The sequence below is a fragment of the Barbatula barbatula genome (assembly GCF_947034865.1).
Source record: "Barbatula barbatula genome assembly, chromosome: 9".
NCBI lineage: Eukaryota > Metazoa > Chordata > Actinopteri > Cypriniformes > Nemacheilidae > Barbatula > Barbatula barbatula.
The window spans coordinates 21,068,177-21,081,336 of NC_136772.1; the positions used below are offsets into that span (position 1 = coordinate 21,068,177).

The 13,160-nt window shown below is 37.6% G+C and overlaps 1 protein-coding gene across 1 annotated transcript in view; it reads left to right on the forward strand.

The window, feature by feature from the left end:
- Window positions 1-13,160, forward strand: part of col4a2 (collagen, type IV, alpha 2) — a 61,840-nt gene that overhangs the window by 1,342 nt on the left and 47,338 nt on the right. The gene's annotated exons all lie outside the window — the stretch shown is intronic.

Genomic DNA, 13,160 nt, shown 5'->3' on the forward strand with positions numbered 1-13,160 from the left:
CCCTTTTAAAAAGTACACATTTGCACCTATAGAGTGCATATTAGTACCTCAGAGTTACAGCGCCCTTACATTGTCACCCTTGGTAAATATGAGCAAAGGCTGCAAAAATAAATCTGCATTGTTATTTTAAAATATCTACAAAATTCTAACATTTATTTAGAGTAAGACTATTTGTAACGGGCTGAATATGAATATGAAAATATTTTGCTAATATACCCAGTCCACAATTATCGGCAGCCCTACAAATTATTTTGAGTAAAATATCTCTCAAATATATTACCATTAATATTGACATTTTCTGAGCACACCAAGGTGACTAGAAACATGATGTTGTCCAGTCATGACTGCACAGGAGAATAATATTAAGTAACACAAAGCCCAAACCCCATTCATCACAATGGATAAAACCAAAGAATATAGTTCCGATGTGTATCAAAAGATTTTTGAGCTACACAAAAAAGAAAGTGGATTTAACCGGAAATGGTTGATACAAGAAACATTCCCTTTTCCAACATCAGGGCAATAATTAAGACATTTTAATGGCCTGGAGATGTTGAATATCTGCCTGAAAGAGAATGTTTGTCTATATTGTCGTAATGCACAGCGAAGATCATTTAGAAATAAATTGAATTAAATAGAAGTTTTGTGTCAGAAAACAATACAAATAAGTTTGGGACTCTTTTCAAGAAACAAATCTTTTATTCTAATCCAAAAATAAAAATTTTCCATATGAAATTAATAATAGTTTTTTGGCAGCAATAACAGAAGATAGGTTTGGTGCACACAGTGATAAAAGAAGTGCCCCGTGTCCACAGATACGTAAATATACAGCCAGATCTTCATTGTTGTGGACCTGGACCTAGTTTTATATAGGTTCTGGAAATCTTACTCAGATACATAGTATCATGTATTATATCAAATAACAACAGAAAAAATCTAAACCTGACTTGCTCTGCTAGAAATATTATAATGGTTCGTGGCTAGATCTTCCATCAGCACATTTGTTTAAAACAAACAGCCAAATGAACAAAAAACAGGTCACTGATCAAGATCCTGCCAAAGCCATCCCAGTTCCCTGACCTGAACCCTATAGAAAACTAGTGGGATAAACTGAAGAAGATGGTGTCAGTACCCAGGCACAGATAGTGGATATCAGAACTCAATTTATTAAACTCAAAAAACTCACGATGGGGCAAAAACCTCAACAGAAAATATTAAAAACTTTAGACAAAAACTTCCCACTAGGGGGGAAAAACATAACAAAAACCAACTTGAATCATTAAGTCTCATGAACAGGGGTAGATACAAGAACGAACCAGCACAGGACAGCAAACACAGGGACATTAAATAGGAGCACTAACAAGGGATAATTGCAATAAGCAAATGTGGGGAATGAATAATGGCGGCAAGCAAGACAAGAAACGGAGGGGGGCGGGGTCAAAACACGACAGCAGAGCACATCATAACAAACAAGGACCATGTGCTGTCATGATGCTGCCACAAGACCAGAAAAGCATGACAAGGTGAGGCAGGATCATGACAGAGGGAGCATTAACATTTGAGAGATCTGGAGAATTTCTTTATGGAGAAATGGACTCTGATGACTGAAAAGAGCTGTTTTCCTTTCAAATTGAGGTTCCAGAATGTATTAAATACAAGTTTAGTTGTTGCCGACATTCATGGGAGAATTTAATACCATTTGTTTCTGTTAGTTTTATCTCTACCTCTAAAATGTCAAACAGTTGTTGATTCATGTTTTATAGTTTTTAGCACAAGGTCTCTTTTACAGTGTGTTATCCATGGTCAACGTTGATTATTTGTTGTGGCTACAAGCATTCAGCTTCAGACTTCCACTACACCCGTCACGGCATCATGCTAATAGCTCAAGCTTCTTATCTTTATTTAGGGACATGACGTGAATGCAGTACCTAGAACACCAAATCTGACCCGGCACTCCAAAATTATTGTAGGTTTACCATAGTTAATCAAGGTAAAGCAAGTATCTGCTGGGTAATACAATTCTTTCTCTAAATAAGTAGCTAATTGAAGTCTAGCAATAAATCGGTAATTATTCAATCCGAGTGAAATGTTATTTTCATGGTTTGATATAAATGGAAAAAATCTATTGTTGGCTCAGGAACTAACCTTTGCTGGGTTGTTGTTACCCACCCAAGCTCCATTGTTGATTTGATTGGGATATATATATATATATATATATATATATACTGTATATTTATATACTGTATATTTATATTTTGAAGCTTGGCAGTCCTATTCCTCACCCAGTTTCCTTATATGGAAATGTGGAAACTTGTGGTGGATCGATCACAAAGTGTCAATATATTCAATAATGATGTTGTATTAAGATGGTCAATCCTCACATAGATATACCACAATAAGAAAGTCATGAAGGTTTGAAACTACCCGATGATGAGTACTGTCATTCATTATTTTGCAATTAACATTTATTTGAATATAAGAAACCACATTATCTAAAGCCTAAGATGATGTGCTTCTCTGATCAAAATCTTGTGACTCCACTAAGGGCAGAATGTGTGTGCATTATACCAGTACAAGGAGTGTAGTGATTTTAGATTTAGGCCAACCTATTTTTAGACCGGCAGTAATTTGTCCTGCTGTGTACAGGGTACGGGGGTATGGTCCTGTAAGCAGTGTTGTGTGTTACTAGTTACTAGTAATTAGTTAATGTAATTTAATTACTTTCCCCTTGAGAAAGTAAAGTAAGGGATTACTCTTATTTTTTCTATAATTTAATTACAGTTACTTCTAATGTCATTTAACTAAACTGTGTAATATATTCAATAGTGAAAATGACATCAAAATTATAAGTCGAACTTTAAAATGTATGCTTTAATGTATCCTTCTCACATTTGTTAACCTTGGTCAATTATTTATTTGAATGAATTATCACTTCATGTCTACCCATGAATCATTTCTAATCAAGGTTGTTGTCGGATACAGAAAGAAATAAGTAAAGAAATACTTTTTGGTGAGAGTAGTCAGGGCTAATATTTATAACCAGTCAACTTGTCAATTGGTGCAAAACCTGAGAAAAAAGAAATAAGATTTTGCTGTATACTTTACTTTACGCCAGTGGCGTTGCTAGGCCCTTTTTAGGGGGCACTAAAGCCCACCTAAAGTATTGTAAGAATTTATGTAATCTGTACAACATTCAAGATCGCTTTATAGTCCCATTTAAAACTCTTATCATGAAAATGGCGGCAGGCTGCTTTATTTACCGCATTCTGCAGTTCACAGCATTACAGAGTGAAGTGAATGTCATAAGAATAGTACAAGGAGTGTGCATTAACATGACATCTGCATCTTTGCCATTCTTTGTTATAAGCGCAGCTTACATAATATGATGCAGGACCGATACAAAACCCTTTCCCATCCACTGTTAAACGTTTTGTCTGCGTTCACCCCTCGTCATACTGTTAACTACAATATTCAAATTTTTATTACAGTAGTAATTACAGATTATTACAGTTATTTTTCTGCACACTTTATGGTTACTATACTGTAGATCTTCATTCATCTCACACTGGTTTTTCCCTATGGGAAAATAGTTTGGAAAAGGTTTTTAAAAAGCAAGAAGAATGCATTAACAGAAAGTTCAAAACATAAACATCTCTATCAAATTTGTAGGTTTGGTTACTTGTGTTCTCATATAGTATGGGTGAAATTTCCTTTAAAAAAATGTTTTACATTCATCAAATGCATGCATTTCAGCACTTTCCTTATAAGGGAAGAGGAAATAGACAGTCACAGTGTGCTTCCGGAGGTGGTGCACGAGAATAGGAGTGCACGTGAAGTGTGTGCAATTTAAATCGATTTGAATGGGTGGAACACAAAAGATGTCTGTGGGTGATAAGGACAGGAAAAAAGCTGCTACATCGCTTGCCAAAATAATCTGCTCGGTCAAAAGCAAAACACAATCGGGGGAAAATCTATTGTGCTCGATTAGAGGGAACAAGGCAGGTTGTCAAGTTTTTCCAATGGGAAGACCTAAACAGAGGAACCTTTAGCTGTGAGTCTTACACTCATGTGCAGTAGTGTCACGTGTGGACATACAGTACCCATAAACATTTGCAAATATACAGTATGTTTTGTTACAGATGTTATACAGTATATATTGTTTAGATGGACTGTACATCTGTGTATATAGTTGGCAGCATAAAACTTTCTTTACCCTCAGTGGAGATGTAGTTGTATTAATGAATATTAGCGTTGCCACCCATGTCCTGTGCCAAAAACGACCCTCCTGACCTCAGCATGGTGTTCTGTTATGCCTTTTGTGTAAATATCATAAGTTTGGAATAAGCAATATACTTAAAATGACATTGAAAGTGCATTAAAGTAAACATAACTAATGAGTTGAAAAACGTAAACTGATATTGTAATGCAAGTTGGAATTGAATTGTTTTAAAATAATAGAAATATAAATTTTCATGAATTCATATTTCATAAATATTTTAATTATTACTTTCCAGTTTAGTCACATCCCTGTCTAAAAAGGACTATAAAACTGGAGTTTTGAAACACAACTCATCTGCACTGACATCATTAAGATCTCTTACAAGACTGGATGATAAATGCTCTTATTTAACCAAAATATTTAGATTCCTGGTTCTTCTTATTTGCTTGTTGCTTTTCCGTGTAAATGCTCACATCCAGAGTGCTTCAGGAGCTGATAGGAGAAAACATCCTTGTTTTGATATAATCCCATGAGTTTGTCACATGTCCGAGCAGAGCATGTGGCCTTTTGACAAATGAAACATTCCGTAGGCCTCAGTGACTCAGTGTTTCTTCACAACATGCCTTGCGGTGTAATGTGCTTCCAAGCTCACTTTGTTGGCAAGGTAATTACCTCTGGTGAATTCAGCTTCTTGTTTCTTTGGTTTGGAAGACATTTATACCCATTATATGATGCAGTTAAGTAGAACTGAATGTAGAAAGAGAATGTAATATTTTCATATGGGAAACTTGAAAATCAAGTTTTTAATGCTCTTTATATGTCTATGTGGTGTTTTAAATATGCTTCTGCTTTCACACCAAAACGCCAAATAAGCGATTTGCACAAGTAGATGACAAAATCAATTCAAAGACACGAATAGAAGCGAATGACGTGCTGGGCGACGCGAAAAAGCGAGAGTTAGGATCCGCGATTGCCGCGAACTAATGTCAGTCGCATCTTCTGCACAAGCTGAAAAATTCTAACTCGAGCGAGAAATTCTTGCGACGAGCTGATTGATGCCTACTGTTTGACACTTTATTTTTATTGAAATATAACAAAATGTAACAGATTTACACAACAAAATGACATACAATGTACATTCAACAATAAATTTTTTAAAGGGGCATAGTGTCACGATTGAGGTGAGACATGGACAGAGGACCCAGGTGCAGACAGCGTGTAAGGGGTTAAAACATGATCAATTCATAATATAGACAAAACCAAAACCCACAAGGGGGTAAAATAACATAAGGGTATAACATGAAGGGTAAACAGGAACATAGAATAACTACACTAGACAGGACTAAATACAACACTACATTTATACATTTATGTTTTTATCCAAAGCGACATACATTGCATTATCCTATAAAGTTTTTTGTTTCTAAGTAAATGCAATCCCCTTCGATCGAACCCACAACCTTGGCGTTGTCAACGCCATGCTCTTACCCACGAGCAACGGCATTCTCCATTTCTGCAACGTCGTGGCTGACAGCTCCGCCCACACAATGATCTCATTCGATATAAGTTCTGCACCTCATGAATATTAGTCGCCAAACATGGATGAGGACAGGCTATATATGTTTGTTTAGATAAATTTAGATTCAAAAATTATAGCACATCGTCCTGTGAGAAAAAAAAACGCGTACATAACGTTATTTTAATGCTTAAAGATGACTTTAAAGTGATAAAATAATCGAATGCAGTGGGACTTTAAGAATAGGGTGATAGAAAAATCTTTAAATCCGAGACTTGGATGTTTTGTGAATTGCACCTTGATTAGCCAAATTAAAACCAAATTTCTAACAAGGACCTTTTCCAAATGTCCTGCAATATTCACTACACACGTTTAAAAGATGTGGTCACTATAGCCAAACCTGTAGGCTACTCACATTTGTACCCCCTCTGTGAATTGTTTTAATAATTGACTTTCTCTGCACTGGTGGAGGTTGTTAATGGTGCATAAAATTCTCTGACCGCATTACTTAAAGCACTTAGCTCTAAAGTCAACCATTGCATGGTTCTTATGATCACATGCTGAAAGTTCTGGTGCTGCCACCCAACACATGCTTTAATAGACACCACAGTACCGTAACTTTGTCAGCTGCCTTCCATGATGAGAGTTGGTAGAAGAGCTGGTGCTAAAGAAGACACAGTTAAGACACTACAGTCTGATTATACAGATAACAGCAGTGTGTCAGACCAAAATCTTTAGCTCTTTCATTGATGTCTTGTACACTAGACACAAGACCTTATCTAGTATCTGCAGTCTATCAATGGTGGATGTAGCTATCTCTTACTGTGGTTCATCTTGTTATTCGTGTCACTTATAGTAGCTCTGACTTGTTCCTTTTGAACTTGCAAACATTCCAGTCTTGTCCTGACCACAGAGTTAACCCCCCTTTCTTTTTTTAAATCTACTTGTAATTGTTGCCCTAGGGCTTCGTGGACTGAACTCATTGGAAGGACAGAAGTGGTCTCTGTTGCTTTCATTTTAATGTGTCTGTAACAGATTTGAACAAATGTCTTGATACTGATTGAAGTGCTCAAAATAATCAAGGCTCCTCAACGCTTTTTATGTCGGCAATGTGGTGCTATATAGACAAGATGGCCTGCGATAACTCCATGGAGTTTAGACAAAGACATGTGGAGACCTCACAATGCTCACTATTTTCAGGATGCCTCTCATTTCCTTTTATAGTCTGCTTGCTGCTCTAGTCTTCAATTTCTCTCTCTCTCTCTCTCTCTCTCTCTCTCTCTCTCTCTCTCTCTCTCTCTCTCTCTCTCTCTCTCACTCTCTCTCTCTCTCTCTCTCTCTCTCTCTCTCTCTCTCTCTCTCTTTCTCTCGTTCACTCTCTCTGTTTGTGTGTTGTTCTGCCAGTCATGTTGCTTGTCTTCGGGATACCACTATCCCCTTGAATTTGTGTATATTTGAACCTCGATCCAGTGTAAAAGTCACTCAAACCTTCGTCAAATGTTCTTTTTTGATGCCATGCCCAAATGAGTGAAAAAACATCCTATAGAGTTACACTGAAGAGGCAAACCACAGAGCTACCTGGCTTATAAGTCAAAAGAATATAGGTGGGCTCGGGTAATGAAGCAATTATTGGGAAACCAACCAGAACATCTTCGCAACCCACTAGAAATGCATTGACGACTACACAGAACATAGGCCGAGTACCACTTTCAGACTCTTCAGAAGAAAGCATCATGTGTTTTTTCAGCCGGTTGTAGTTTGAGAGGTTGTAGTAAGAATGGATCTGTATTCGTATATTTCTTTTTTTTATGGTGTATCTGTTGTTTACAAGACCACAGAAGTTATTTTCCCACACTCTGACCAATGATATGACTCAGAATGCCTGGCACCTGTTCAGTATTCTATCTGGCTGACTGTCTGAGGCTTTGGAACAGTAGCATGCACTGTCGACTATTGAAAGATTTTTTGTGTTTACATTTTTATAATGTTTTTATAATTTATACATTTCAATTTGTTGTTTTGTAAGAATCACCGCTAATATAATTTCCCTTGCTTATTTGTCACACATCGTAAATATGGTACGTTATATGGTACAGCAAAATGCAATTTTCTTCGTTACGTATTGACTAATTCCATGTTTTAAAGCACACAGTCAGGCATAAAATATATAGTATAGTAAAGTGCGTACTTCAGAAACAGTTTGTAAGGCAGTATGCTTTTCCAGACATAGCCTGAATTGTGCTGAGCTTTCAGACTGAACCTGATGAAACACCCTGATCGAGATACCCACTGCACTACAGTATGCTGGTTATGATAACATCACGCAGGGTTTTTCAAGGAATAGTTCACCCAAAATTAAAATTCATCATTGTTATCATCGTGTTATTCTAAACCTTTATGACAGTCTGCTGAACACAAAAGCAGATAATGTAATGGATATGCAGCTGAGTGAATTCAATGCAGTGACTGTACAGTGACTTACTTTAATGCATAATGTTTAGGAATGGCATAAGGTACACATTTTTTTGATTTGTTCTGAAATGTGCTGCAGTGCACATCACACACGTGAATAAAAATGTATGCTGCTGGCAAACGAACAATTCTTCCTCAATCTGCAAGTCTTCACCGTTCTCAAGATTGGCAGTTTTTCTTAATGTGTGTTTTACTGAGATATCCCAGTCCTGTCCATTTTCTCATTCCTTTCCTCCCGTCTCACTCCCCCGGTGCTCTGTCAATCCATCTCTCACACTGCTTCTTTCACCATCCGTAACTCCTCAAAGGATTCTGGTGGAATGTGTTGTCTCCAGAGTGATTCCAAATTGTTGTCAGTGCAACATCCGGAATGTCCTAATTTCAATGTTACTTTTCCTTGTCTTCTAATGTGTCTTTCCTGATGCAGAATGGATGGATATCACCCATCTGGAAATCTTTGTTTTAACTGACAAAACCTCCTGTAGGTGCAAGGAGAGTCAAAACCTTCAAATCACTGAACTTTTAGTAAAATAGAGGCCATATGGTCACAAAAATGCCTTGTCCATTTGTGTTTTATAAATGGGAAGATTCCCCTAAAGGCAGGTCTGTGTCTATGTGCATGTTCACATGAAACACACAATGCTGAATTTGATTTGGTAATTGTTCATTCACAGATGAGCAGTCTGATATTTTGTTTTCTTGCCGTGGTAGTTTTGTTACATTTTCTCTGTTTAGTAAAACAAAACAGCATTTTGAAATGAAATTGGGCAATACAGAGGATTCCAGAAATCAACAGCTGGATATCCCGTGTACAGACCCACAGCTGCTTACATGTAAGGGCTAATGGAATGTCCTTTCCAGTTGTTTCCGTCTGTTGCCTCACTTTTTTCCCACAGCACATTTAGTCTATCAGCCGACAGAGACCAGCCGTCATGACTCTTTGTATTATAAAGTTATTGTCTCTCTCCGCTTCAAAGCTGTGGGCTCTAAAACTCTGTCTTCATTTACGCGTCCTCCGACTTGTTTCAAAGCAATATTACTTTTAAGGAATTCTTCTTTTTAAACAAAATCTTTACTTTGTTTCAGATGTTTGAGATGTTCTGTATTTGAGAAGAGAGTAATCAGAAGCTCATGATTTTCTGAAGAAAAAAAACTACCTAAAATATTTACCAACAAAATGTTTTCTAGTTTTACGAGCTTGGTAAATTGAGGAATTTATGGATAGTTTAGACAGGAAAGTCTGAAATTCAATTCAAAACAAATTCTGAGCCAAGAAAAATATTTTGTTGATTACTTTTTATCTTTGTGTATTTCTTTGCTTTCATCAAAGATGTTGTACCAGGTGTGTTTATTAAGCAACATCTGGCATCTGGCTATTGTTTAGCTAGTGTGTGTTCAGTGTATGAAATGTAGTGGCATCGAGTGGTGAGGTTACGAATTGCAACCAATGGCTTGCTCCACCCCTCCCTCTTGAAACACCAAGGTGGCTGACACAGGGCTAGGGGTATCGTCACAAAACGCGCTCTGTTGGTCCGTTTAGGGATACTGTAAAAACAACACGGGGTGGCTAATGATGCAACATGTATGCGGCACAATATGCAAGTACATAAGAAAACAAAGGACACCTAATAGTAACATACCTCTAAAGAGGCCTTTTAAGAAGAAAGTGTTTGCATGTCGTGATGCTTTCCTGTGGCTCAGTGGTTAGAGCATGCCGTTAGCAACGCCCAAATCATGGGTTCGATCGCAGGGATTGCTCATACTCATTATGTAAAGTATAATGCGATTCAAGTCGCTTTGGATAAAAGCGCCTGCCAAATGCATAAATGTAAATGCAAGGGTGTTGTGTGCGGTTGCCAGGGAAGGAATGACCATGCCGTTGCAGAGGTCTATCTAGTTGTATTTAGCATGTTGTGATGCAGGCCCTAGATACGCAAAAGTAAGTGGTTGCTGGCTTAGCAGCAGCGACAAATGAAACTAAACAGCTGCATTGCAATCTTGGACCAATTTCAAAAAGCATTAGCATCTGTTGATCTGTGTTGGATGTCTGCATGTTTACAGTAAACAGTGTTTTTTTCAGGTAAATAAACTAAGAGTAAGTATTTGCTTCGTGCACTTATGATGCATGATGTGCTTTACACGAACATTAGGTACCTTGCTCGGGTACTTTGGACTTGTGAGGTCAATACAATCAGTCGTTCTAGACACAACACACCGTACCCGACTTTGGTTCGTGTTCTGTACACTTTTCTCCTGTGGTTTGTGTTACTCAGTATTTACGTCTGTACACCCACTTTTTACCCAGCATCCTCGGCTTCCTGTCTTTATGCCAGGCTGGATGGGATGCTGGCGCTCTGTCTCAGCAGAGAAAGGTCCTCTGAACTCAAGATAAGAGGGGATAATAAAGATCAGCATCAAAAAGAACTGAATGGGCCTCTTTTGAATAAGAGATCACTGTCTCCTTTGTGCACTTGCATTTTGGAGGTTGCCGTCATAGTGTCCAACATGCTACACTTAAATAAAACCAATTTTCAACAGCATTTTTATTGCAAGTGTACGGTTTTAGGAACTATTCATTGAAAGACTACATGGACAAATACAGTCATTTGTCCTCTTTATTCGCATACTTCCTTAAACATACATTTTAACTTTAAATCGTAATGTTAAAATAAAAATTCTGTCATAATTTACTCACCATCTTGTCATTTTATGACTTTCTTGCTTCTACAGAACAGAAGATATTTTGAAGAATGTCAGTAACTGAACAATGGCGGTACCCATTCACAACCAACCTAAGTGAATGAGTATCGCTGTGGTTCGGTTACCAACGCTTTTGTGTTTTACAGAAGAAAGTCAAACAGGTTTAAAATGACCATTACAACATATTATTAATAATTACAATAATTATTATTATTATTAATTATCGCTTTTATGCTTGTTGTTTGATCTTAGATCAAAAAGCCTCGGCACTTAGGTCTTAATAAATGGTCTGTTGCAGATTTTGAGTTTGTCTGGCCATCTAAAATATAAAAACAATTAGCATTTTAAGGTTTGTTTTTGTCTTTGTTGGCTTTATTTTTAAGGCCCTTAAAAACCGGCCTCAAAACTTCTTGAGCCGGCCTCATAACCCAGGTAGAAAATTGCCTATTACTTATTGATTTTGATATTCTTGAAGGTAAAAACCATGCGCACGTCATAAGTAGACCTCAGACAACACTATAAAATAATAAAAACCAGTTCAGGACACCTTTAAATAGTATTTTTAACTCCCCATTACAATCGTGCACAGAACATGGTCGACAAGACATTTCTTATGTTTATTTTCAGGGCATTTGTACATTTCCAGAGTGGACTGTACATTAGCATTCCCCGAAGAATGCCATACAGATTAGTTAGTTTTCACAGGTGCTTAGTGGTGTCTAATTCATATCGCTCATACTGTACATCTCACACTGTTATCGTTATCATTCCTATGGCTCTGCTCTGGATTAGGGCTAATGTGTACATTTGTTCATATTACATAGCCAAGATAAGTCCTGTCCTGTCAAATGTGTAATCCTCCCCCGGTAAACACATTATTTTATGTGCCACCTGAACATATGGGGAAAATAGTATCGGGGAAGCTACTTTGAAACCCAAGTTGTATTGTTTAAATCCAATGGGCTGCATCATTCCATTCATAATTGTTTGTTTATGTGTGGTTGATCCCTTCACATAGTATCATGCTCTACAACATATGTGCATCGGCAAGACGTCACGGTGAGATGCTGAAGAATCTCATAAAGCATGCTGGTATTCTGAACTTTACAGCCCAGCTGCTATCCACACTCCCTCAGACATGTGAAACGGCACAGCCTGAACTCCCACTGACCTGTATGGCCGATATACACGCGCGCGCACACACAGGTCACATTCCGCTCTCATCTCAACTCATTATATAGTCTTTTAATTGGCAGGTGTCACGGTTCCCTCCTCCAGCCTGTCAGACTTCAAGTTGAGTTTCCTCCTCAACGCTGTCTGAAGGAGATATCATAAAACTTTGCTGAGTAACTAAACACAGCTTTATTTGCAAATTGAGCAGGCATGTGAGGAATTTTCAAGCAGGTAAATGTTTAATGTACGTGTACGGCAATATACAGGTCAATAAAAAAATATCTCGCCGCGTTGCATCACAGGCTGTGAGGTAAATTAACACATGCTGATAAAATGTACCAGGAATGCACTTAAAGTCACTGAAGTGGATTTAAGTGTCCGCCAACTGCATAAATGTAAAATACCGTGACAGAAATATTTCATCTATTCACATTTGCTTTAAACTGAAAATGTTCTCATAGTTTATCTGGCAAAACTTGATTTCAATATGAATTTTCACAGAATTACACAAATTTGCGTTGCTTGGTGTTCCAACAACCAAAAAATGGTGCTTGATGACAAAAATGAGTGACCAAATGAATATATGATATGATTGAAGACATCAGAGTGATAGCAGAGATACTGAGAAGTCAAACATGTCAATTGAAGTGGAAATTGGTGCTTCAAAAGGAAGTTTGTCTGCGGTTCTTGTGTCCATAAAATGATGCCCTTGTTCGGGAACAGCTTTGTCCCCATGGCCAGTCTAGTAAATAAAAGCTAGGAATAAAGCTGTTGTTGTATGACATCTGTAATGAGACAATTTGATTCACCATTAAATGATTGCACATTTTGTCTTTGATGTTATCGCAATCGTGCTGTTGCCAAGCACATGCTTTGACACAGAGCTGCAGAGCTTGTGTGAGTGAATGTGACTTACAACATTTCCTGTTGCTGTTAACATTCGTATCCCTATAGACATACACTTAAAGCAAACAGTAACTATATAATTAAAAACTTAAGATAGACATTCCATTCGCTTCTCTTTCCCGGTAGGCTCACAAGCGGACATAAGAGCACAGTTAGGGTGAAAGGTCCACAGAA